The sequence below is a fragment of the Lissotriton helveticus genome, chromosome 1_1 (genome assembly GCF_964261635.1).
Source record: "Lissotriton helveticus chromosome 1_1, aLisHel1.1, whole genome shotgun sequence".
Lineage (NCBI taxonomy): Eukaryota > Metazoa > Chordata > Amphibia > Caudata > Salamandridae > Lissotriton > Lissotriton helveticus.
This window is the reverse complement of record NC_136057.1, coordinates 389,131,074-389,156,100: the sequence shown is the minus strand read 5'-3', so window position 1 is coordinate 389,156,100 and position 25,027 is coordinate 389,131,074. Positions and strand designations below refer to the sequence as shown.

Sequence of the window (25,027 nt, the reverse complement as noted above, 5' to 3'; positions counted from 1 at the left end):
GTATCTAAATAGATAGATAGAGTGAGGGGGATAGATAGAGTGAGGGCGATAGATGGGAGTGATGGCAATCAGTATCTAAATAGATAGAGTGAGGGCGATAGATAGGAGTGATGGCAATCAGTATCTAGATAGATAGATAGAGTGAGGGCGATAGATAGAGTGAGGGCGATAGATAGAGTGAGGGCGATAGATAGAGTGAGGGCGATAGATAGAGTGTGGGCGATAGATAGAGTGTGGGCGATAGAGTGTGGGCGATAGATAGAGTGTGGGCGATAGATAGAGTGTGGGCGATAGATAGAGTGTGGGCGATAGATAGAGTGAGGGCGATAGATAGAGTGAGGGCGATAGATAGAGTGAGGGCGATTAGATAGAGTGAGGGCGATTAGATAGATAGATGGTTGTTTGTGTGTGTGGTGTGTGTTATGCTTTGTTTTGCTATGTTTTGTTATGCTATGCTATGTTTTGTTGTGTTTGGTATACTATGCTATGTTTTGCTAGGTTATGATATGTGTTGTTTTGTTGGGCTGTGCTCTGTGCTTGGTTGGGCTGTGCTCTGTGCTTGGTTGGGCTGTGCTCTGTGCTTGGTTGGGCTGTGCTCTGTGCTTGGTTGGGCTGTGCTTGGTTGGGCTGTGCTCTGTGCTTGGTTGGGCTCTGGGCTCTGTGCTTGGTTGGGCTCTGGGCTTGGTTGGGCTCTGGGCTCTGTGCTTGGTTGGGCTCTGGGCTCTGTGCTTGGTTGGGCTCTGGGCTCTGTGCTTGGTTGGGCTCTGGGCTCTGTGCTGTGCTGGGCTCTGGGCTCTGTGCTGTGCTGGGCTCTGTGCTGTGCTGGGCTCTGGGCTCTGTACTGTGCTGGGCTCTGTGCTGTGCTGGGCTGGGCTCTGTGCTGTGCTGGGCTCTGGGCTCTGTGCTGGGCTCTGGGCTCTGTGCTGTGCTGGGCTCTGGGCTCTGTGCTGTGCTGGGCTCTGGGCTGTGCTGGGCTCTGGGCTCTGTGCTGTGCTGGACTCTGTGCTTGGTTGGGCTGTGCTCTGTGCTTGGTTGGGCTGTGCTCTGTGCTTGGTTGGGCTGTGCTCTGTGCTTGGTTGGGCTGTGCTCTGTGCTTGGTTGGGCTGTGCTCTGTGCTTGGTTGGGCTGTGCTTGGTTGGGCTGTGCTCTGTGCTTGGTTGGGCTCTGGGCTCTGTGCTTGGTTGGGCTCTGTGCTTGGTTGGGCTCTGGGCTCTGTGCTTGGTTGGGCTCTGGGCTCTGTGCTTGGTTGGGCTCTGGGCTCTGTGCTTGGTTGGGCTCTGGGCTCTGTGCTTGGTTGGGCTCTGGGCTCTGTGCTTGGTTGGGCTCTGGGCTGGGCTCTGGGCTCTGTGCTGGGCTCTGGGCTCTGGGCTCTGTGCTGTGCTGGGCTCTGGGCTCTGTGCTGTGCTGGGCTCTGGGCTCTGTGCTGTGCTGGGCTCTGGGCTCTGTGCTGTGCTGGGCTCTGGGCTCTGTGCTGGGCTCTGTGCTGTGCTGGGCTCTGTGCTGTGCTGGGCTCTGTGCTGTGCTGGGCTCTGTGCTGGGCTCTGTGCTGTGCTGGGCTCTGTGCTGGGCTCTGGGCTGTGCTGGGCTCTGTGCTGGGCTCTGGGCTGTGCTGGGCTCTGTGCTGGGCTCTGGGCTGGGCTCTGGGCTGGGCTCTGGGCTGGGCTCTGGGCTGTGCTGTGCTGTGCGCTATGCTCTGTGTTGTGTGCTGTGCTCTGCTCTGCTGTGCGCTGTGCTCTGTTCTGTGCTGCGCTGTGCTCTGTGCTGTGCTGTGTGCGCTGTGCGCTGTGCTGTGCGCTGTGCTGCTCTGTGCTGTGCTCTGTGCTCTGTGCTGTGCTCTGTGCAGTGCTCTGTGCAGTGCTCTGTGCTGTGCGCTGTGCTGTGCTCTGTGCTGTGTGCTTGGTTGGGCTGTGTGCTGTGCTGTGCTCTGTGCTGTGCTCTGTGCTGTGTTCTGTGCTCTGTGCTGTGCTCTGTGCTGTGCTCTGTGCTGTGCACTGTGCGCTGTGCTGTGCGTTGTGCTGTGCTCTGTGCTGTGCTTGGTTGGGCTGTGCTCTGTGCTGTGCTGTGCTTGGTTGGGCTGTGCTCTGTGCTGTGCTCTGTGCTTGGTTGGGCTGTGCTCTGTGCTGTGCTCTGTGCTTGGTTGGGCTGTGCTCTGTGCTTGGTTGGGCTGTGCTCTGTGCTTGGTTGGGCTGTGCTCTGTGCTTGGTTGGGCTGTGCTTGGTTGGGCTGGGCTCTGTGCTTGGTTGGGCTCTGTGCTTGGTTGGGCTCTGGGCTCTGTGCTTGGTTGGGCTCTGTGCTTGGTTGGGCTCTGGGCTCTGTGCTTGGTTGGGCTCTGGGCTCTGTGCTTGGTTGGGCTCTGGGCTCTGTGCTTGGTTGGGCTCTGGGCTCTGTGCTTGGTTGGGCTCTGGGCTGGGCTCTGGGCTCTGTGCTGGGCTCTGGGCTCTGGGCTCTGTGCTGTGCTGGGCTCTGGGCTCTGTGCTGTGCTGGGCTCTGTGCTGTGCTGGGCTCTGGGCTCTGTGCTGTGCTGGGCTCTGGGCTCTGTGCTGTGCTGGGCTCTGTGCTGTGCTGGGCTCTGTGCTGTGCTGGGCTCTGTGCTGTGCTGGGCTCTGTGCTGGGCTCTGTGCTGTGCTGGGCTCTGTGCTGGGCTCTGGGCTGTGCTGGGCTCTGTGCTGGGCTCTGGGCTGGGCTCTGGGCTGGGCTCTGGGCTGGGCTCTGGGCTGTGCTGTGCGCTATGCTCTGTGTTGTGTGCTGTGCTCTGCTCTGCTGTGCGCTGTGCTCTGTTCTGTGCTGCGCTGTGCTCTGTGCTGTGCTGTGTGCGCTGTGCGCTGTGCTGTGCGCTGTGCTGCTCTGTGCTGTGCTCTGTGCTGTGCTCTGTGCAGTGCTCTGTGCAGTGCTCTGTGCTGTGCGCTGTGCTGTGCTCTGTGCTGTGCTCTGTGCTTGGTTGGGCTGTGTGCTGTGCTGTGCTCTGTGCTGTGCTCTGTGCTGTGCTGTGTTCTGTGCTCTGTGCTGTGCTCTGTGCTGTGCTCTGTGCTGTGCTGTGCGTTGTGCTGTGCTCTGTGCTGTGCTTGGTTGGGCTGTGCTCTGTGCTGTGCTGTGCTTGGTTGGGCTGTGCTCTGTGCTGTGCTCTGTGCTTGGTTGGGCTGTGCTCTGTGCTGTGCTCTGTGCTTGGTTGGGCTGTGCTCTGTGCTTGGTTGGGCTGTGCTCTGTGCTGTGCTGTGCTCTGTGCTGTGCTCTGTGCTCTGTGCTGTGCTCTGTGCTTGGTTGGGCTGTGCTCTGTGCTTTTACTGTGCTTGGTTGGGCTGTGCTCTGTGCTGTGCTCTGTGCTGTGCTCTGTGCTGTGCTCTGTGCGCTGTGCTGTGCTCTGTTGTGCTCTGTGCTTGGTTGGGCTGTGCTCTGTGCTTGGTTGGGCTGTGCTCTGTGCTATGCTCTGTGCTGTGCTCTGTGCTGTGCTGTGTGCTGTGCTCTGTGCTGTGCTCTGTGCTGTGTGCTGTGCTCTGTGCTGTGCTCTGTGCTGTGCTCTGTGCTGTACTCTGTGCTGTACTCTGTGCTGTGCTCTGTGCTCTGCTCTGTGCTTGGTTGGGCTGTGCTCTGTGCTGTGCTCTGTGCTGTGCTCTGTGCTGTGCTGTGCTCTGTGCTGTGCTCTGTGCTTGGTTGGGATGTGCTGTGCTCTGTGCTGTGCTCTGTGCTCTGCTGTGCGCTGTGTGCTGTGCTCTGTGCTGTGCTCTGTGCTTTGGGCTGTGCTCTGTGCTGTGCTCTGTGCTGTGCTCTGTGCTCTGTGCTTTGATGGGCTGTGCTGTGTGCTGTGCTCTGTTGTGCTGTGCTCTGTGCTTGGTTGGGCTGTGCTCTGTGCTGTGCTCTGTGCTGTGCTCTGTGCTTGGTTGGGTTGTGCTCTGTGCTGTGCTCTGTGCTGTGCTCTGTGCTTGGTTGGGCTGTGCTCTGTGCTGTGCTCTGTGCTGTGCTCTGTGCTGTGCTGTGCTTGGTTGGGCTGTGCCCTGTGCTGTGCTCTGCTCTGCGCTGTGCTCTGTGCTTGGTTGGGCTGTGCTGTGCTGTGCGCTGTGCTGTGCGCTGTGCTGTGCGCTGTGCTCTGCTCTGTGCTGTGTGCTGTGCTCTGTGCTGTGCTCTGTGCTGTGCTCTGCTCTGTGCTCTGTGCTTGGTTGGGCTGTGCTCTGCTCTGTGCTGTGCTCTGTGCTTGGTTGGGCTGTGCTGTGCTCTGCTCTGTGCTGTGCTCTGCTCTGTGCTTGGTTGGGCTGTGCTCTGTGCTGTGCTGTGCTGTGTGCTTGGTTGGGCTGTGCTCTGTGCTGTGCTGTGCTGTGCTCTGTGCGCTGTGCTCTGTGCTGTGCTGTGTGCTTGGTTGGGCTGTGCTCTGTGCTTGGTTGGGCTGTGCTCTGTGCTGTGCTCTGTGCTGGGCTGTGCTCTGTGCTGTGCTGCTCTGTGCTGTGCTCTGCTCTGTGCTGTGCTCTGTGCTTGGTTGGGCTGTGCTCTGTGCTGTGCTCTGCTTGGTTGGGCTGTGCGCTGTGCTGTGCTCTGTGCTTGGTTGGGCTGTGCTCTGCTCTGCGCTGTGCTCTGCTGTGCTCTGCGCTGTGCTCTGCTCTGTGCTGTGCTTTGTGCTGTGCTCTGCTCTGTGCTTGGTTGGGCTGTGCTCTGTGCTTGGTTGGGCTGTGCTGTGCTGTGCTCTGTGCTGTGCTCTGCTCTGTGCTTGGTTGGGCTGTGCTCTGTGCTTGGTTGGGCTGTGCTCTGTGCTGTGCTGTGCCCTGTGCTGTGCTGTGCTCTGTGCTGTGCTCTGTGCAGTGCTCTGTGCTGTGCTCTGTGCTGTGCTCTGTGCTCTGGGCTGTGCTCTGTGCTGTGCTCTGTGCTGTGCTCTGTGCTGTGCTCTGTGCTTGGTTGGGCTGTGCTGTGCTCTGTGCTTGGTTGGGCTGTGCTCTGTGCTGTGCTCTGTGCTTGGTTGGGCTGTGCTCTGTGCTGTGCTCTGTGCTGTGCTCTGTGCTGTGTGCTCTGCTCTGTGCTTGGTTGGGCTGTGCGCTGTGCTGTGCTGTGCTCTGTGCTGTGCTCTGTGCTGTGCTCTGTGCTTTGATGGGCTGTGCTGTGTGCTGTGCTCTGTGCTCTGCTGTGCTGTGCTCTGTGCTTGGTTGGGCTGTGCTCTGTGCTGTGCTCTGTGCTGTGCTCTGTGCTTGGTTGGGTTGTGCTCTGTGCTGTGCTCTGTGCTTGGTTGGGCTGTGCTCTGTGCTGTGCTCTGTGCTGTGCTCTGTGCTGTGCTTGGTTGGGCTGTGCCCTGTGCTGTGCTCTGCTCTGCGCTGTGCTCTGTGCTTGGTTGGGCTGTGCTGTGCTGTGCGCTGTGCGCTGTGCTGTGCGCTGTGCTCTGCTCTGTGCTCTGTGCTGTGCTCTGTGCTGTGCTCTGTGCTGTGCTCTGTGCTGTGCTCTGTGCTGTGCTCTGTGCTTGGTTGGGCTGTGCTCTGCTCTGTGCTGTGCTCTGTGCTTGGTTGGGCTGTGCTGTGCTCTGCTCTGCTCTGTGCTGTGCTCTGCTCTGTGCTTGGTTGGGCTGTGCTCTGTGCTGTGCTGTGCTGTGTGCTTGGTTGGGCTGTGCTCTGTGCTGTGCTGTGCTGTTCTGTGCTCTGTGCGCTGTGCTCTGTGCTGTGCTGTGTGCTTGGTTGGGCTGTGCTCTGTGCTTGGTTGGGCTGTGCTCTGTGCTGTGCTCTGTGCTGGGCTGTGCTCTGTGCTGTGCTGCTCTGTGCTCTGTGCTGTGCTCTGCGCTGTGCTCTGTGCTTGGTTGGGCTGTGCTCTGTGCTGTGCTCTGCTTGGTTGGGCTGTGCGCTGTGCTGTGCTCTGTGCTTGGTTGGGCTGTGCTCTGCTCTGCGCTGTGCTCTGCTGTGCTCTGCGCTGTGCTCTGCGCTGTGCTCTGCTCTGTGCTGTGCTCTGTGCTGTGCTCTGTGCTGTGCTCTGCTCTGTGCTTGGTTGGGCTGTGCTCTGTGCTTGGTTGGGCTGTGCTGTGCTGTGCTGTGCTCTGTGCTGTGCTCTGCTCTGTGCTTGGTTGGGCTGTGCTCTGTGCTTGGTTGGGCTGTGCTCTGTGCTGTGCTGTGCTCTGCTGTGTGCTTGGTTGGGCTGTGCTCTGTGCTTGGTTGGGCTGTGCCCTGTGCTGTGCTCTGTGCTGTGCTCTGTGCTGTGCTCTGTGCTGTGCTCTGTGCTTGGGCTGTGCTCTGGGCTGTGCTCTGTGCTGTGCTCTGTGCTGTGCTTGGTTGGGCTGTGCTGTGCTCTGTGCTTGGTTGGGCTGTGCTCTGTGCTGTGCTCTGTGCTTGGTTGGGCTGTGCTCTGTGCTGTGCTCTGTGCTGTGTGCTCTGCTCTGTGCTTGGTTGGGCTGTGTGCTGTGCTGTGCTGTGCTCTGTGCTGTGCTCTGTGCTTGGTTGGGCTGTGCTCTGTGCTGTGCTGTGCTCTGTGCTGTGCTCTGTGCTTGGTTGGGCTGTGCTCTGTGCTGTGCTGTGCTTTGTGCTGTGCTCTGTGCTGTGCTCTGTGCTTGGTTGGGCTGTGCTGTGCTCTGTGCTGTGCTCTGTGCTGTGCTTGGTTGGGCTGTGCTGTGCTCTGTGCTTGGTTGGGCTGTGCTCTGTGCTGTGCTCTGCTGTGCTGTGCTCTGTGCTGTGTGCTTCGTGCTGTGCTCTGTGCTGTGCTCTGTGCTGTGCTCTGTGCTGTGCTCTGTGCTGTGCTCTGTGCTTGGTTGGGCTGTGCTCTGCTCTGCGCTGTGCTCTGTGCTTGGTTGTGCTGTGCTGTGCTGTGCTCTGTGCTGTGCTGTGCTCTGTGCTGTGCTCTGCTCTGTGGTGTGCTCTGTGCTTGGTTGGGCTGTGCTCTGCTGTGCTCTGCTCTGTGCTGTGCTCTGTGCTTGGTTGGGCTGTGCTGTGCTCTGCTCTGTGCTGTGCTGTGTGCTCTGTGCTTGGTTGGGCTGTGCTCTGTGCTGTGCTGTGCTGTGTGCTTGGTTGGGCTGTGCTCTGTGCTGTGCTCTGTGCTGTGCTCTGTGCTGTGCTGTGTGCTCTGTGCGCTGTGCTCTGTGCTGTGCGCTCTGTGCGCTGTGCTCTGTGCTGTGCTGTGCTGTGTGCTTGGTTGGGCTGTGCTCTGTGCTTGGTTGGGCTGTGCTCTGTGCTGTGCTCTGTGCTGTGCTCTGTGCTGTGCTCTGTGCTGTGCTCTGGGCTTAGTTGGGCTGTGCTCTGTGCTGTGCTCTGCTCTGTGCTGTGCTCTGTGCTTGGTTGGGCTGTGCTCTGTGCTGTGCTGTGCTCTGTGCTTGGTTGGGCTGTGCTCTGTGCTGTGCTCTGCTCTGTGCTGTGCTCTGTGCTTGGTTGGGCTGTGCTGTGCTCTGCGCTGTGCTCTGCGCTGTGCTGTGCTCTGTGCTGTGCTCTGTGCTGTGCTCTGTGCTGTGCTCTGTGCTGTGCTCTGTGCTGTGCTGTGCTCTGTGCTTGGTTGGGCTGTGCGCTGTGCTCTGTGCTGTGCTCTGTGCTTGGTTGGGCTGTGCTCTGTGCTTGGTTGGGCTGTGCTCTGTGCTTGGTTGGGCTGTGCTCTGTGCTGTGCTGTGCTTGGTTGGGCTGTGCTCTGTGCTGTGCTCTGTGCTGTGCTCTGTGCTTGAGCTGTGCTCTGTGCTCTGTGCTGTGCTCTGTGCTCTGTGCTGTGCTCTGTGCTTGGTTGGGCTGTGCGCTGTGCGCTGTGCTGTGCTCTGCTCTGTGCTCTGCTCAGTGCTTGGTTGGGCTGTGCTCTGTGCTCTGCTCTGTGCTGTGCTGTGCTCTGCTCTGTGCTGTGCTCTGTGCTTGGTTGGGCTGTGCTGTGCTCTGTGCTGTGCTCTGCTGTGCTGTGCGCTGTGCTGTGCTCTGTGCTTTGGGCTGTGCTCTGTGCTGTGCTCTGTGCTGTGCTCTGCGCTCTGTGCTGTGCTCTGTGCTGTGCTCTGTGCTGTGCGCTGTGCTCTGTGCTGTGCTCTGTGCTTGGTTGGGCTGTGCTGTGCGCTGTGCTGTGCTGTGCTGTGCTCTGTGCTTGGTTGGGCTGTGCTCTGTGCTGTGCTCTCCTGTGCTCTGTGTTGTGCTCTGTGCTGTGCTCTGTGCTGTGCTCTGTGCTGTGCTCTGTGCTGTGCTCTGTGCTTGGTTGGGCTGTGCTCTGTGCTGTGCTCTGTGCTTGGTTGGGCTGTGCTCTGTGCTGTGCTCTGTGCTGTGCTCTGTGCTGTGCTCTGTGCTTGGTTGGGCTGTGCTCTGTGCTGTGCTCTGCTCTGCACTGTGCTCTGTGCTTGGTTGGGCTGTGCTGTGCTCTGCGCTGTGCTCTGCTCTGTGCTGTGTGCTGTGCTCTGTGATGTGCTCTGTGCTCTGTGCTTGGTTGGGCTGTGCTCTGCTGTGCTCTGCTGTGCTCTGTGCTTGGTTGGGCTGTGCTGTGCTCTGTGATGTGCTCTTTGCTCTGTGCTTGGTTGGGCTGTGCTCTGTGCTGTGCTGTGCTGTGTGCTTGGTTGGGCTGTGCTCTGTGCTGTGCTGTGCTGTGCTCTGTGCTGTTCTGTGCTCTGCTGTGTGCTCTGTGCTGTGCGCTCTGAGCTGTGCTGTGTGCTTGGTTGGGCTGTGCTCTGTGCTGGGCTGTGCTCTGTGCTGTGCTGCTCTGTGCTCTGCTCTGTGCTGTGCTCTGTGCTGTGCTTAGTTGGGCTATGCTCTGTGCTGTGCTCTGTGCTTGGCTGTGCGCTGTGCTGTGCTCTGTGCTTGGTTGGGCTGTGCTCTGTGCTGTGCTCTGCTCTGTGCTGTGCTGTGCTTTGTGCTGTGCTCTGTGCTGTGCTCTGTGCTTGGTTGGGCTGTGCTGTGCTCTGTGCTGTGCTCTGTGCTGTGCTTGGTTGGGCTGTGCTGTGCTCTGTGCTTGGTTGGGCTGTGCTCTGTGCTGTGCTCTGCTGTGCTGTGCTCTGTGCTGTGTGCTTCGTGCTGTGCTCTGTGCTGTGCTCTGTGCTGTGCTCTGTGCTTGGTTGGGCTGTGCTCTGCTCTGCGCTGTGCTCTGTGCTTGGTTGTGCTGTGCTGTGCTCTGTGCTGTGCTCTGTGCTGTGCTCTGCTCTGTGGTGTGCTCTGTGCTTGGTTGGGCTGTGCTCTGCTGTGCTCTGCTCTGTGCTGTGCTCTGTGCTTGGTTGGGCTGTGCTGTGCTCTGCTCTGTGCTGTGCTGTGTGCTCTGTGCTTGGTTGGGCTGTGCTCTGTGCTGTGCTCTGTGCTGTGCTGTTCTGTGCGCTGTGCTCTGTGCTGTGCTGTGTGCTCTGTGCGCTGTGCTCTGTGCTGTGCGCTCTGTGCGCTGTGCTCTGTGCTGTGCTGTGCTGTGTGCTTGGTTGGGCTGTGCTCTGTGCTTGGTTGGGCTGTGCTCTGTGCTGTGCTCTGTGCTGTGCTCTGTGCTGTGCTCTGGGCTTAGTTGGGCTGTGCTCTGTGCTGTGCTCTGCTCTGTGCTGTGCTCTGTGCTTGGTTGGGCTGTGCTCTGTGCTGTGCTGTGCTCTGTGCTTGGTTGGGCTGTGCTCTGTGCTGTGCTCTGCTCTGTGCTGTGCTCTGTGCTTGGTTGGGCTGTGCTGTGCTCTGCGCTGTGCTCTGCTCTGTGCTCTGCGCTGTGCTGTGCTCTGTGCTGTGCTCTGTGCTGTGCTCTGTGCTGTGCTCTGTGCTGTGCTCTGTGCTGTGCTCTGCTCTGTGCTGTGCTCTGTGCTTGGTTGGGCTGTGCGCTGTGCTCTGTGCTGTGCTCTGTGCTTGGTTGGGCTGTGCTCTGTGCTTGGTTGGGCTGTGCTCTGTGCTGTGCTGTGCTTGGTTGGGCTGTGCTCTGTGCTGTGCTCTGTGCTTGAGCTGTGCTCTGTGCTCTGTGCTGTGCTCTGTGCTCTGTGCTGTGCTCTGTGCTTGGTTGGGCTGTGCGCTGTGCTGTGCTCTGCTCTGTGCTCTGCTCAGTGCTTGGTTGGGCTGTGCTCTGTGCTCTGCTCTGTGCTGTGCTCTGCTCTGTGCTGTGCTCTGTGCTTGGTTGGGCTGTGCTGTGCTCTGTGCTGTGCTCTGCTGTGCTGTGCGCTGTGCTGTGCTCTGTGCTTTGGGCTGTGCTCTGTGCTGTGCTCTGTGCTGTGCTCTGCGCTCTGTGCTGTGCTCTGTGCTGTGCTCTGTGCTGTGCGCTGTGCTCTGTGCTGTGCTCTGTGCTTGGTTGGGCTGTGCTGTGCGCTGTGCTGTGCTGTGCTCTGTGCTTGGTTGGGCTGTGCTCTGTGCTGTGCTCTCCTGTGCTCTGTGTTGTGCTCTGTGCTGTGCTCTGTGCTGTGCTCTGTGCTGTGCTCTGTGCTTGGTTGGGCTGTGCTCTGTGCTGTGCTCTGTGCTTGGTTGGGCTGTGCTCTGTGCTGTGCTCTGTGCTGTGCTCTGTGCTGTGCTCTGTGCTTGGTTGGGCTGTGCTCTGTGCTGTGCTCTGCTCTGCACTGTGCTCTGTGCTTGGTTGGGCTGTGCTGTGCTCTGCGCTGTGCTCTGCTCTGTGCTGTGTGCTGTGCTCTGTGATGTGCTCTGTGCTCTGTGCTTGGTTGGGCTGTGCTCTGCTGTGCTCTGCTGTGCTCTGTGCTTGGTTGGGCTGTGCTGTGCTCTGTGATGTGCTCTTTGCTCTGTGCTTGGTTGGGCTGTGCTCTGTGCTGTGCTGTGCTGTGTGCTTGGTTGGGCTGTGCTCTGTGCTGTGCTGTGCTGTGCTCTGTGCTGTTCTGTGCTCTGCTGTGTGCTCTGTGCTGTGCGCTCTGAGCTGTGCTGTGTGCTTGGTTGGGCTGTGCTCTGTGCTGGGCTGTGCTCTGTGCTGTGCTGCTCTGTGCTCTGCTCTGTGCTGTGCTCTGTGCTGTGCTTAGTTGGGCTGTGCTCTGTGCTGTGCTCTGTGCTTGGCTGTGCGCTGTGCTGTGCTGTGCTCTGTGCTTGGTTGGGCTGTGCTCTGTGCTGTGCTCTGCTCTGTGCTGTGCTGTGCTTTGTGCTGTGCTCTGTGCTGTGCTCTGTGCTTGGTTGGGCTGTGCTGTGCTCTGTGCTGTGCTCTGTGCTGTGCTTGGTTGGGCTGTGCTGTGCTCTGTGCTTGGTTGGGCTGTGCTCTGTGCTGTGCTCTGCTGTGCTGTGCTCTGTGCTGTGTGCTTCGTGCTGTGCTCTGTGCTGTGCTCTGTGCTGTGCTCTGTGCTTGGTTGGGCTGTGCTCTGCTCTGCGCTGTGCTCTGTGCTTGGTTGTGCTGTGCTGTGCTGTGCTCTGTGCTGTGCTGTGCTCTGTGCTGTGCTCTGCTCTGTGGTGTGCTCTGTGCTTGGTTGGGCTGTGCTCTGCTGTGCTCTGCTCTGTGCTGTGCTCTGTGCTTGGTTGGGCTGTGCTGTGCTCTGCTCTGTGCTGTGCTGTGTGCTCTGTGCTTGGTTGGGCTGTGCTCTGTGCTGTGCTCTGTGCTGTGCTGTTCTGTGCGCTGTGCTCTGTGCTGTGCTGTGTGCTCTGTGCGCTGTGCTCTGTGCTGTGCGCTCTGTGCGCTGTGCTCTGTGCTGTGCTGTGTGCTTGGTTGGGCTGTGCTCTGTGCTTGGTTGGGCTGTGCTCTGTGCTGTGCTCTGTGCTGTGCTCTGTGCTGTGCTCTGGGCTTAGTTGGGCTGTGCTCTGTGCTGTGCTCTGCTCTGTGCTGTGCTCTGTGCTTGGTTGGGCTGTGCTCTGTGCTGTGCTGTGCTCTGTGCTTGGTTGGGCTGTGCTCTGTGCTGTGCTCTGCTCTGTGCTGTGCTCTGTGCTTGGTTGGGCTGTGCTGTGCTCTGCGCTGTGCTCTGCTCTGTGCTCTGCGCTGTGCTGTGCTCTGTGCTGTGCTCTGTGCTGTGCTCTGTGCTGTGCTCTGTGCTGTGCTCTGCTCTGTGCTGTGCTCTGTGCTTGGTTGGGCTGTGCGCTGTGCTCTGTGCTGTGCTCTGTGCTTGGTTGGGCTGTGCTCTGTGCTTGGTTGGGCTGTGCTCTGTGCTGTGCTGTGCTTGGTTGGGCTGTGCTCTGTGCTGTGCTCTGTGCTTGAGCTGTGCTCTGTGCTCTGTGCTGTGCTCTGTGCTCTGTGCTGTGCTCTGTGCTTGGTTGGGCTGTGCGCTGTGCTGTGCTCTGCTCTGTGCTCTGCTCAGTGCTTGGTTGGGCTGTGCTCTGTGCTCTGCTCTGTGCTGTGCTGTGCTCTGCTCTGTGCTGTGCTCTGTGCTTGGTTGGGCTGTGCTGTGCTCTGTGCTGTGCTCTGCTGTGCTGTGCGCTGTGCTGTGCTCTGTGCTTTGGGCTGTGCTCTGTGCTGTGCTCTGTGCTGTGCTCTGCGCTCTGTGCTGTGCTCTGTGCTGTGCTCTGTGCTGTGCGCTGTGCTCTGTGCTGTGCTCTGTGCTTGGTTGGGCTGTGCTGTGCGCTGTGCTGTGCTGTGCTGTGCTCTGTGCTTGGTTGGGCTGTGCTCTGTGCTGTGCTCTCCTGTGCTCTGTGTTGTGCTCTGTGCTGTGCTCTGTGCTGTGCTCTGTGCTGTGCTCTGTGCTGTGCTCTGTGCTTGGTTGGGCTGTGCTCTGTGCTGTGCTCTGTGCTTGGTTGGGCTGTGCTCTGTGCTGTGCTCTGTGCTGTGCTCTGTGCTGTGCTCTGTGCTTGGTTGGGCTGTGCTCTGTGCTGTGCTCTGCTCTGCACTGTGCTCTGTGCTTGGTTGGGCTGTGCTGTGCTCTGCGCTGTGCTCTGCTCTGTGCTGTGTGCTGTGCTCTGTGATGTGCTCTGTGCTCTGTGCTTGGTTGGGCTGTGCTCTGCTGTGCTCTGCTGTGCTCTGCTGTGCTCTGTGCTTGGTTGGGCTGTGCTGTGCTCTGTGATGTGCTCTTTGCTCTGTGCTTGGTTGGGCTGTGCTCTGTGCTGTGCTGTGCTGTGTGCTTGGTTGGGCTGTGCTCTGTGCTGTGCTGTGCTGTGCTCTGTGCTGTTCTGTGCTCTGCTGTGTGCTCTGTGCGCTGTGCTCTGTGCTGTGCGCTCTGAGCTGTGCTGTGTGCTTGGTTGGGCTGTGCTCTGTGCTGGGCTGTGCTCTGTGCTGTGCTGCTCTGTGCTGTGCTCTGTGCTGTGCTCTGTGCTGTGCTTAGTTGGGCTGTGCTCTGTGCTGTGCTCTGTGCTTGGCTGTGCGCTGTGCTGTGCTGTGCTCTGTGCTTGGTTGGGCTGTGCTCTGTGCTGTGCTCTGCTCTGTGCTGTGCTCTGTGCTTGGTTGGGCTGTGCTCTGCGCTGTGCTGTGCTCTGCGCTGTGCTCTGTGCTGTGCTCTGCTCTGTGCTGTGCTCTGTGCTTGGTTGGGCGTTGGGCTGTGCTCTGTGCTTGGTTGGGCTGTGCTCTGTGATGTGCTGTGCTTGGTTGGGCTGTGCTCTGCTCTGTGCTGTGCTCTGTGCTTGGGCTGTGCTCTGTGCTGTGCTCTGTGCTGTGCTCTGTGCTGTGCTCTGTGCTTGGTTGGGCTGTGCGCTGTGCTGTGCTCTGTGCTGTGCTCTGCTCAGTGCTTAGTTGGGCTGTGCTCTGTGCTGTGGTGTGCTCTGCTCTGTGCTGTGCTCTGTGCTTGGTTGGGCTGTGCTCTGTGCTGTGCTGTGCTCTGCTCTGTGCTTGGTTGGGCTGTGCTCTGTGCTGTGCTCTGCTCTGTGCTTGGTTGGGCTGTGCTCTGTGCTGTGCTCTGCTCTGTGCTTGGTTGGGCTGTGCTCTGTGCTGTGCTGTGCTCTGTGCTTGGTTGGGCTGTGCTCTGTGCTGTGCTGTGCTCTGTGCTTGGTTGGGCTGTGCTCTGTGCTGTGCTCTGCTCTGTGCTTGGTTGGGCTGTGCTCTGTGCTGTGCTCTGCTCTGTGCTTGGTTGGGCTGTGCTCTGCGGGGGGGGGGGGTCAGGGGGTGTGAGGGGGGTGAGGGTTAGTGAGGGTGAGTGTCTCCAATGAATGTCACTGCTTGCCTTCTTTGAAAATGTTCAGTGCTGCAAATAGAGCATGCCGCCCTAATTATCACAGCATGAGGCCCCAAAGTGATAATTATCACAGCCGCCCCACACTGCTGGAGCACTCAACTGCACATTAATTATAGTTGAGTGCTCCAGCAGCCTGGGGCGCCTGTTGACATGCTGTGATAAGTGGGTCTCATGCTGTGATAATTGTTGCGGCGCCTGAGGAAGTGGAGACTCCTGCTGGGATAATTGGTCTTGTGGTGCCTCAGGATGTAGAGTTTCATGCTGGGATAATTGGTCTGGCGGCGCTTGCGGTGCCTGACGTCCAACAAACGTGCACAAGCTGCTCAACCTTGAAGCGCGTTCACAGACCTGGGTCGGCTCGTGCCCAGGTCTGTATCGGGCTCGTTCACAGCTGTTACTCCCTTGACAGGGATGAAGGCGGCTATAAGTCTCGTTGGCGGCAGCGCTTCGCACTGCAACGCCAGCGAGACCTAAAAATATAATAAGACAAAGAACTTAAATAAACAAAGAAAACCATGGAGGGGAGAAAAATCTTGTGAGACCTAGCAACTACAATGAAACAGAGGAAAAAACAAAAAATGGCCGGAAAACAAAATCTGAATCAGATTGATGTGGTTCTAGAGAGATCCACATCAGCAAACCTTTCATTGATGATACAGTGGACGATTGTGTCAAATTCAAGAGCAGGTAGGATCAGCCTCGCTAAGCCACATTGTCTAGAACAATATTAATGAAGCAACTCATTAAGTAGCAAAACCATCACTGATTCCATCTATCTACTTGGACAGTAACTCACAGAGGAATGACCCCTTTAGAGTCTGTTGAAAAGCAAGAGAGGGAGATCTCAGTGCAGAAGTTAAGGCCAGGTGCAGGAAAACTGAAACAAGGAAAGCAGGGGACTGATAAATGGGTAGGTTTTAGGTGTACTGTGCAAGTCATTGAACACGGAAGTGGCAGGGCACATGTCCTCTAATGCATACCTCTTTAGTACAGAGACAGAGACCAAAAGGCAAACATTAAGGATGGACAAAATGGAGTTAATTGGTTTGGTGAGATGGTGTTCTGACAGACTTGGGAGTTACATTCAGCTAGGAGTAGGGGGGCAAGAAAATGGAGGACAAACAAACTTGATGCCATATTTTACGTTATTCAAGGGCTTTGCCTATTCTAGAGAAGAAACTGTGTTTTGAGGTCACTTAATTAAAAGGTGATTTAGTGAGAGTAAAAAAGTACTGTAGATGGGGGAGGGGGTTATGAGGTAGCTTCAGTTCTTTCTGGTGTTTCTTGTGTTGCTGAAGATAGGACACAGATTCCTAGGGCTAACAGATACATTCAGGAGAAAAGTAATCTGCTAAAGAGGCAGGCCCGGAAGCATTAAATCATATCAAGTAAGACTTGCTGGGGATTGATGAGAGATGACTAAAAGGTGGAGATAGACGAATACAGTTGCTTCTAGTTTTAAGAAAAAGGGGGTGGGGTAACCAGTCAAGTGAACATTCTACCTCTTAATTTGTCTAGAAGGTCCGGGTCAGACATAATATGACCTGGAATAACTGAGATATGGCAGTGCTGGCCCGATACCGGTAAGTTTGAGAAAGGACTAAAAGATCAGTGTGAAGCGGGTGTCTGGTAGGCCTAAGAGGAGACCAATAACCTGTCTTGTCTCAAACATGAACTTTATTCAACTTTAAAGTTTGTCTGTGCTGATTTCATTGCTCTTTCTCGTCCTTCAATGACAAGCCAATTAGTTTGATCCCAAAGAGATACTTCTCCAGTTGCTAGCCCAAGAGAAGTGGCTTCAAATATGCACACCCCATGTTAACACCATTGCATACACACACATGCATAGTCCCCACACCCATTCCTGCCTAAATAGCTGCACTTCAACCGACAATGCCCCTTTGGAGCTTGAGGTTACATTTTGTTCAAAATAGTGACACCTCACACAGATCCCAAAAGAAGCATAGCCCTTTGCAGACACTTCTTGAAAAGAACTGCATCTCTCAAATACACCAAGGAAGAGTTCTTCTGGGGAGGGTCATCTGGTCACCCTATACATATGTCGGATACTGCCCCGAAAAATGTATATACGCAGACAGTGCTCAACCACGACAATGTCACCAAAGCTCTACAGTTCACCCAAACAAAGACCCACATAAAAGGTGAGTCTCATACCAATACTTATTTCTTCCAAACAACATTAATTTCGACCCCCGCCAAAAAGGTAAAATAACAATGCCACAGCATGGGTACTTAATACCAGCACAGTACTCCCAGAGACATAGCCCACACAAGTGGCGTTAGCTACAAGCCTGCTACTCCCCGCATTCCTCTTTGTACCAATATTTCACACAGCCCAAGATGTACTTTAACAAAAATCAACATCTTCCCAAGTAAATAAACAATTTATCATACAGTTTGACACTTTGAGGACATCAAAAATAAGCAAAACATGCCATAATTTGACTGATAATTTAAGCAACAGTTTGTATAGAAAAGGTGTAAACCAACTCCAAAAGCAAGAACGTCAGTATAGTTTCAGTGATGGCCCTTGTGCACTCACTATTCAGAAATCAACAAGGGTTCTTGCCTGAAAAGCAAATAACGTGACTACAGGGCCCTGAAGGGACCCTTTCAATGTCCATTGCTTAAATCCTTACAAAACATAAGGAGTACGGTTTTAAAAGACCACATTCATGAACATAAAGCTGCAGTACACATTTTATGAACTAATATAAGGAAAACAGTTGATAAGGATCACATTAAATGTTTTCTACACCACGCATCAACCAGATATCACATTTCCTCCAGGGATGGTGAACTTCCTCACCTGAGGAAAACAATGCTATTGAAAGACGAGAAAAATGAAAGTAGTGCTTCACTGGCAAAGTCTGTAAAGTGGCACTAATGTGTTTTGGTGTGAATAAAACCAAGCTGGCCACTTTGTGACCACTCTCTCTTGTTTTATTTAGTTATTTATTTTTCGTATTTAAAAAAAAAAAAATTCTCTCCATCGACCCGAGGTTGCACTTTGGAATAGAAAAATGTCAGAAAAAGACATTTCCAGCCAGGGCCGGCTCTAGTGTTGGTGACGCCCAGTGTGAGAGTTTCTGTTGCCGCCCCAACCCATGGGTTGAATTAAAAAAAATAAGTGGAGTTGCTCAACGATCTTCTCAGGAGACTCCCACTCTTTCCACCACTATCACTTTTCTTAACGTTTGCAGTTTTATAAAGTGCAAACTCTACCCAAAATTATCGGGGTGCTTTACATGAGCACCAGTTGCTTTACAGACAGATACATTAATTTCTATGCACTGAGAGATTAAGTAATTTGTCCAGAAATCAAACCTGGTTCTCCAGATCCAAAGTTAGCCTCCCTAGCTGTTAAGCCACACCAGGGTCCACCTCAACCAATGGTCGCACCAGTGCCTGCATACAATTCAAGATATACACCTGATCTGGTTTGAAAAGTGCAGAAGTGGGTTCGATGCCTCAGGAAATTTTGAAAAGTGCATTAAGTAGCTCCCATTGTAGCATACATTTCACTCACATTTGCTGAAAAGACAGACTCTGAATAGCACACATCACATATTTCAATACTTTCATTGTAGGAAAATTAACCCTAAACAGGTTAATGAGGTTAAATAAGATAAGATAGAACCAAGCATTATGCGCAGTGGCTACAGGTTGCACAGAACTGTGTGAGTTCCCCTCAAAGAGACAAAAGTTCCACAGTGAAAAGGCTAGAAAATTAGCACAGAAAGAGTATGTGTGGGACTCACCTCACCCCTGACATGCAGACCAAAACTCTCATATTATCATTGATACCCTGAATAGCTGTACCAATAAACTAGAAAACCTGAACCGTTGCTGTTGTAGTGTGGGAGCCTCCTACACTCTTCTCTGTTATTGCTGTCCTGTTGTTCCCATATGAAGGCCTAAAAATATTTGTGACAATACACATCAACTCTGAAAGCAGCACATCTCTCTTACAGGACCAGTCACTCAAACTGCTCCAGGGATGCACCTCAACCATGACCCAGAGCAACCCGTTATTCCAGCACTATGACCCTGCCACAGCACTTCATTTCTATTTTGCAGCAAACCCTGCTACACAGGTCCTTGGTTTGTCCCAATCGTGCAAAAAAAGGCTATAGATTCAGACTGCTCGAAAGTGTTCCTGCCATGTTAAAAGCTGCAACTCATACTGAGCTTCATGCATCACTATTTCACACAATCCAATATACAGTTTCCTTCGAGACACTTGGTCATAGGTACAGAAGTGTCACACACAGCAAGTTGCAAGGGCAGGTTCTCTTATCACATACACGTCCGTTATCTGATACACTATGGAACACTGATGGATCAAACAATCGGCCACGCACACTCTCGCTCACTGTCATTCGTACTCGAACACAGTGCTCCATTACACAATCATACATGCAAAATGTTGCACACACATACAATGCAGTTATACTGAAACATAAAACACATACTTTGCTACTTTTATAGCTGTATAGAAATGCCTGTTGCACATTCACCCAAACACACAATTTGCCAGTAAGCACAAAGGGCACCACACCTATTCTCACTGGGATCAATTGGAGTGTGGGGCGATATGACTAAGGGTTCATAGGACTGTTGTTTATATCATCACCGGCCATTCCCCAAAGTCAATGGTGTGAATGCTGGGCAAATACATAGAAAGTTTTTTTTTCTACTGGTAATACGGCCCGTAGCAGGAGCAGAATTCTGGTGCTGAAAAATACATGCTGGTTGGCACAAATTAAGCACTGCGCCCCCCCCCCCCCCACCAGACACAGGGGATTTTGTTTATGCAATCTGAAAGCACATTTCATTCCGATTCACAATGGTGCGTGCTTTCGGTGTACACATGCAAATGGTGCCCCCCCCCAAACCATACTTCCTTTTTAGATCCATTTCAAAGGAACGAATGAAGCAAAGGAAAGGAAAGAGAGGGAAGCCAGTTCTTGGAGTTTTCAGCAAGTGAAGAGCTAGACAGAAAACAGAAGAGGTTATGCTTTCTTCAAGTTTTGGGAGCAGCCAGGCCCGGACCTTCTCTGTTGCCGATCAGCAGCAGTTTTCCTGCTCATCAAGCGCTTTCTCTTGCTCGTAATATTGATGGCCCTGCAGACAAACACCACTGTGGGGGCTGTCAATAATGACGGATCGGCAATCCAGGGGGGGGCAAGTGCCCCCTCTTGCCCCCCCCCCTGCGGACGCCCATGGCCAGGTCACCTGGAGCATGGAGACTGGCACCGGGCAATCTATTGATCGGTGGACCAGAGCAAGGCTTGGGCCACATCCCCAAGAGGCTGCAAGTCAGAGCCTCATTGAAATGAAGGAAATGCTCAGAAGAAGTCAGGCCCGGCTGTAGGACCTCAGTTAGAACATTTATATTCATCTCCATGATGGAAAACTGGAGGTCAGGAACTTCAGCACCTCCTGTGCATGACCATAGCATAGGAGGCAGATTCTTCTGTGGCTAGTCTGGAAAGAGAAAAGAGCTGTCTCTGTAGAGGAATCCAGTCCACTAGTCTTCTTCAAGTCCGCATACCAGTTGTCAACCTGATAGGGCAGAGCGACCTCATAACCCGAGTCATATTCGTTTTTTAAGTCAGTCCCAGAAAAGAATGTTGCCTTCCTTGAGGTAATTAGAGTCTAGAAATGGCATCTCGATTGGATTTGGGCATGATGTCAGTCAAAGTTGGATCAGCGTCAGAGAGGACAATCGGTGTCCCCTCTTGGGGGGAGAGTCCGCATTGGTCATCGAAGTACCTTGCTTGGCGTGGTTTTAGGCACCACAAGTGGCTTTGGAACAGGAACATAATGCAAGATTTGGGGGACCAGCTGGTGACAAGGACGAACTTGCCGGTGGTATCCCAGGTGGAAGGCCTCTCATCTCATTGGGGCCCAGAGGTACGCCAGAGGGAGTCTGCAGGGATCCGAAGAGCCAGAGCATAGTTGTGAGGAACTCTTTGATCTGGCACAGCAAGGCTGAAGGCCCTGGAAACTCAGCTTGTGCCAAACCAGCTGTGAACTGGACTGAATTTGGCAGAATTTGAGAGCCTGAACGAAACAGGTTGCGGAACCCATGTGCGTGCTCAGGGTAGTGGGAATAGAGCGAAGGAGCTTCTTGTGCTTACTCAAGGATTTGGAGCACTGCAAACACCGACCTCTGGAAAGGCACAATCATCTCTGGGGATAGGAGCAGGGCCAAACTTTGGACGCAGTGCCATGCTGGCGCTGGGTTTTCTTATGCTTGATGACATGAAGTTTTGCTGTGCGTTCCCTGATTTCACTTAAGTTCATCGACTTGCAATCTATGCAGGTCTTGGAGTCGTGGCTTGACCCTTGGCACTACAGGCATACTTGGTGGGGATCCGTCACAGACATCTGTTTGCGACATATCCTACAGGGCTTCAAACCTGTTGTTTTACAGGGATATCCCTTGCACACTGAAAGATTTTGTGAGAAAAACCAAGGTAAAGTGTCTGTAAGAGACAAGCTGAAGCTCCAGATCCGTGTTTGGTGGCATGTAAAAAAGGAACTGATGTTAGCGTGCTTTAGCGGCACTTACAGGGCCTGCATGTCATTTCTGGAGCCGAATTGTGTCCGTGCGGAGCCGCAAGGCGCCACCTTCCGGCACGCACAGGTCCTACTGAAAAGTTTCCGGATCCAGTCTGACACCTGGGGAACACTCAAAAGGAGAGGAATCTGCAGCTAGAAGTCTCTGTCAGAATTCGTTTTTTTAATCCATTATTTACTTTTAAACACAAGTTGTGCAGCTTGCTGCAAAGATTATAGGCTATATAAATTATAATGCAAGTGGAAAAACAAGCTTTCAATTATGTATCCCATTTTTAACTTTGTGCTACAGTTCAGAAGATTAGAGCACAATTACAGTTGCCTTATCAAAGAGTCAGTTAATTCAACTTCAGGGTAAAAATGTTTTCCTGTTCCAAATAAAGCAGAATGTGCTGGGCATGGTCAGCAGACTTCAGTTGGTGAAACTGCCAGATGTTGCGAACAAAGCAACTGAGGGAAAGGGGCAAATGTTTTCCACTGCAGGTGTTCTGGAACTTTGAACATTGTACGTAGATGAGTACATGTCAGTTTGCTATGAGAGGATGTCTGGATGGTGGAAAGTGGTGGAACAGTGAGACCCTTTCGGGTGAGTAATTGCGCCTAACAAATCCCTGATTTGATCCATTGCTTTTACATTAAGTTGGGAATTTTAAAGTTGGAAACCCTGGAGCCCTCTGAAGGTGAACACCAGCAATCTGAGATCTGACACAGCCTTGCTGGCGTCCTTCAGAATGTGCAGATGACTCCCTATTACACAGTAGTTTGGGGTCCCAAATGTTAGCATATCACTCCAACACGAACACTGGAATTAAAAGAGGTATTTTAATTTAAGGTTAAAACTGAAAAAAACAGCATACTAATAAAACCAATTCCCACTTTCAAAATATATCCCTAACATTTTTCTCAAGGCTCTGCTATAGCAAAAAGCAAGAGCATCTTTTCATAGGCTTCATTTGTTAGTATTTCTAGGGCAGGCTTTTAATGAACATGCTTTGTAAACTGCTGCCTTTTGTGTGTCCCTCCCCAGGAGCAGAGAACAACGCCATTTTACATGGGTTCCTGAAGAGCAGACGTCTCGCCAATGCCAGTTAGCAGTTAGTGTACTGGGGATGCTCAGACGTGAGTCCCAGGCACTCCACACCACTGGAATCAAGCTAGCCGGGCTGATGAGAGGTGTTACCTCGAAACCGGGCCGGTCCTCGGATGCTTGTTTCCGTTCTGGGAAGGACATGGCTTTTGTAGTTCGGACTGGACTGTTCCCATGGGGCACAGGGTCAGCGCTGATTTGCATATCGCCATTGTCTAACCCAGGGTGGTGTGGAGTGGAAAAACGATGGATTTGAGCCCAGATCTTTGGACTGGGGTGAATGTGTGACATTGATCCACATTCTGTCCATCACTGTTGTGTTTGCAATTACCGCTCTAAGTGTACTGGGGATGCTCAGACGTGAGTCCCAGGCACTCCACACCACTGGAATCAAGCTAGCCGGGCTGATGAGAGGTGTTACCTCGAAACCGGGCCGGTCCTCGGATGCTTGTTTCCGTTCTGGGAAGGACATGGCTTTTGTAGTTCGGACTGGACTGTTCCCATGGGGCACAGGGTCAGCGCTGATTTGCATATCGCCATTGTCTAACCCAGGGTGGTGTGGAGTGGAAAAACGATGGATTTGGGCCCAGATCTTTGGACTGGGGTGAATGTGTGACATTGATCCACATTCTGTCCATCACTGTTGTGTTTGCAATTACCGCTCTAAGTGTACTGGGGATGCTCAGACGTGAGTCCCAGGCACTCCACACCACTGGAATCAAGCTAGCCGGGCTGATGAGAGGTGTTACCTCGAAACCGGGCCGGTCCTCGGATGCTTGTTTCCGTTCTGGGAAGGACATGGCTTTTGTAGTTCGGACTGGACTGTTCCCATGGGGCACAGGGTCAGCGCTGATTTGCATATCGCCATTGTCTAACCCAGGGTGGTGTGGAGTGGAAAAACGATGGATTTGGGCCCAGATCTTTGGACTGGGGTGAATGTGTGACATTTATCCACATTCTGTCCATCACTGTTGTGTTTGCAATTACCGCTCTAAGTGTACTGGGGATGCTCAGACGTGAGTCCCAGGCACTCCACACCACTGGAATCAAGCTAGCCGGGCTGATGAGAGGTGTTACCTCGAAACCGGGCCGGTCCTCGGATGCTTGTTTCCGTTCTGGGAAGGACATGGCTTTTGTAGGTCGGACTGGACTGTTCCCATGGGGCACAGGGTCAGCGCTGATTTGCATATCACCATTGTCTAACCCAGGGTGGTGTGGAGTGGAAAAACGATGGATGTGGGCCCAGATCTTTGGACTGGGGTGAATGTGTGACATTGATCCACATTCTGTCCATCACTGTTGTGTTTGCAATTACCACTCTAAGTGTACTGGGGATGCTCAGACGTGAGTCCCAGGCACTCCACACCACTGGAATCAAGCTAGCCGGGCTGATGAGAGGTGTTACCTCGAAACCGGGCCGGTCCTCGGATGCTTGTTTCCGTTCTGGGAAGGACATGGCTTTTGTAGTTCGGACTGGACTGTTCCCATGGGGCACAGGGTCAGCGCTGATTTGCATATCGCCATTGTCTAACCCAGGGTGGTGTGGAGTGGAAAAACGATGGATTTGGGCCCAGATCTTTGGACTGGGGTGAATGTGTGACATTGATCCACATTCTGTCCATCACTGTTGTGTTTGCAATTACCGCTCTAAGTGTACTGGGGATGCTCAGACGTGAGTCCCAGGCACTCCACACCACTGGAATCAAGCTAGCCGGGCTGATGAGAGGTGTTACCTCGAAACCGGGCCGGTCCTCGGATGCTTGTTTCCGTTCTGGGAAGGACATGGCTTTTGTAGTTCGGACTGGACTGTTCCCATGGGGCACAGGGTCAGCGCTGATTTGCATATCGCCATTGTCTAACCCAGGGTGGTGTGGAGTGGAAAAACAATGGATTTGGGCCCAGATCTTTGGACTGGGGTGAATGTGTGACATTGATCCACATTCTGTCCATCACTGTTGTGTTTGCAATTACCGCTCTAAGTGTACTGGGGATGCTCAGACGTGAGTCCCAGGCACTCCACACCACTGGAATCAAGCTAGCCGGGCTGATGAGAGGTGTTACCTCGAAACCGGGCCGGTCCTCGGATGCTTGTTTTCGGTCTGGGAAGAACATGGCTTTTGTAGTTCGGACTGGACTGTTCCCATGGGGCACAGGGTCAGCGCTGATTTGCATATCGCCATTGTCTAACCCAGGGTGGTGTGGAGTGGAAAAACGATGGATTTGGGCCCAGATCTTTGGACTGGGGTGAATGTGTGACATTGATCCACATTCTGTCCATCACTGTTGTGTTTGCAATTACCGCTCTAAGTGTACTGGGGATGCTCAGACGTGAGTCCCAGGCACTCCACACCACTGGAATCAAGCTAGCCGGGCTGATGAGAGGTGTTACCTCGAAACCGGGCCGGTCCTCGGATGCTTGTTTCCGTTCTGGGAAGGACATGGCTTTTGTAGTTCGGACTGAACTGTTCCCATGGGGCACAGGGTCAGCTCTGATTTGCATATCGCCATTGTCTAACCCAGGGTGGTGTGGAGTGGAAAAACGATGGATTTGGGCCCAGATCTTTGGACTGGGGTGAATGTGTGACATTGATCCACATTCTGTCCATCACTGTTGTGTTTGCAATTACCGCTCTAAGTGTACTGGGGATGCTCAGACGTGAGTCCCAGGCACTCCACACCACTGGAATCAAGCTAGCCGGGCTGATGAGAGGTGTTACCTCGAAACCGGGCCGGTCCTCGGATGCTTGTTTCCGTTCTGGGAAGGACATGGCTTTTGTAGTTCGGACTGGACTGTTCCCATGGGGCACAGGGTCAGCGCTGATTTGCATATCGCCATTGTCTAACCCAGGGTGGTGTGGAGTGGAAAAACGATGGATTTGGGCCCAGATCTTTGGACTGGGGTGAATGTGTGACATTGATCCACATTCTGTCCATCACTGTTGTGTTTGCAATTACCGCTCTAAGTGTACTGGGGATGCTCAGACGTGAGTCCCAGGCACTCCACACCACTGGAATCAAGCTAGCCGGGCTGATGAGAGGTGTTACCTCGAAACCGGGCCGGTCCTCGGATGCTTGTTTCCGTTCTGGGAAGGACATGGCTTTTGTAGTTCGGACTGAACTGTTCCCATGGGGCACAGGGTCAGCTCTGATTTGCATATCGCCATTGTCTAACCCAGGGTGGTGTGGAGTGGAAAAACGATGGATTTGGGCCCAGATCTTTGGACTGGGGTGAATGTGTGACATTGATCCACATTCTGTCCATCACTGTTGTGTTTGCAATTACCGCTCTAAGTGTACTGGGGATGCTCAGACGTGAGTCCCAGGCACTCCACACCACTGGAATCAAGCTAGCCGGGCTGATGAGAGGTGTTACCTCGAAACCGGGCCGGTCCTCGGATGCTTGTTTCCGTTCTGGGAAGGACATGGCTTTTGTAGTTCGGACTGGACTGTTCCCATGGGGCACAGGGTCAGCG

The 25,027-nt window shown here is 53.8% G+C and overlaps 1 protein-coding gene across 1 annotated transcript in view; it reads right to left on the bottom strand.

The window, feature by feature from the left end:
• Positions 1–25,027, bottom strand: part of ITFG2 (integrin alpha FG-GAP repeat containing 2) — a 706,948-nt gene that overhangs the window by 243,244 nt on the left and 438,677 nt on the right. The window lies entirely within an intron of this gene.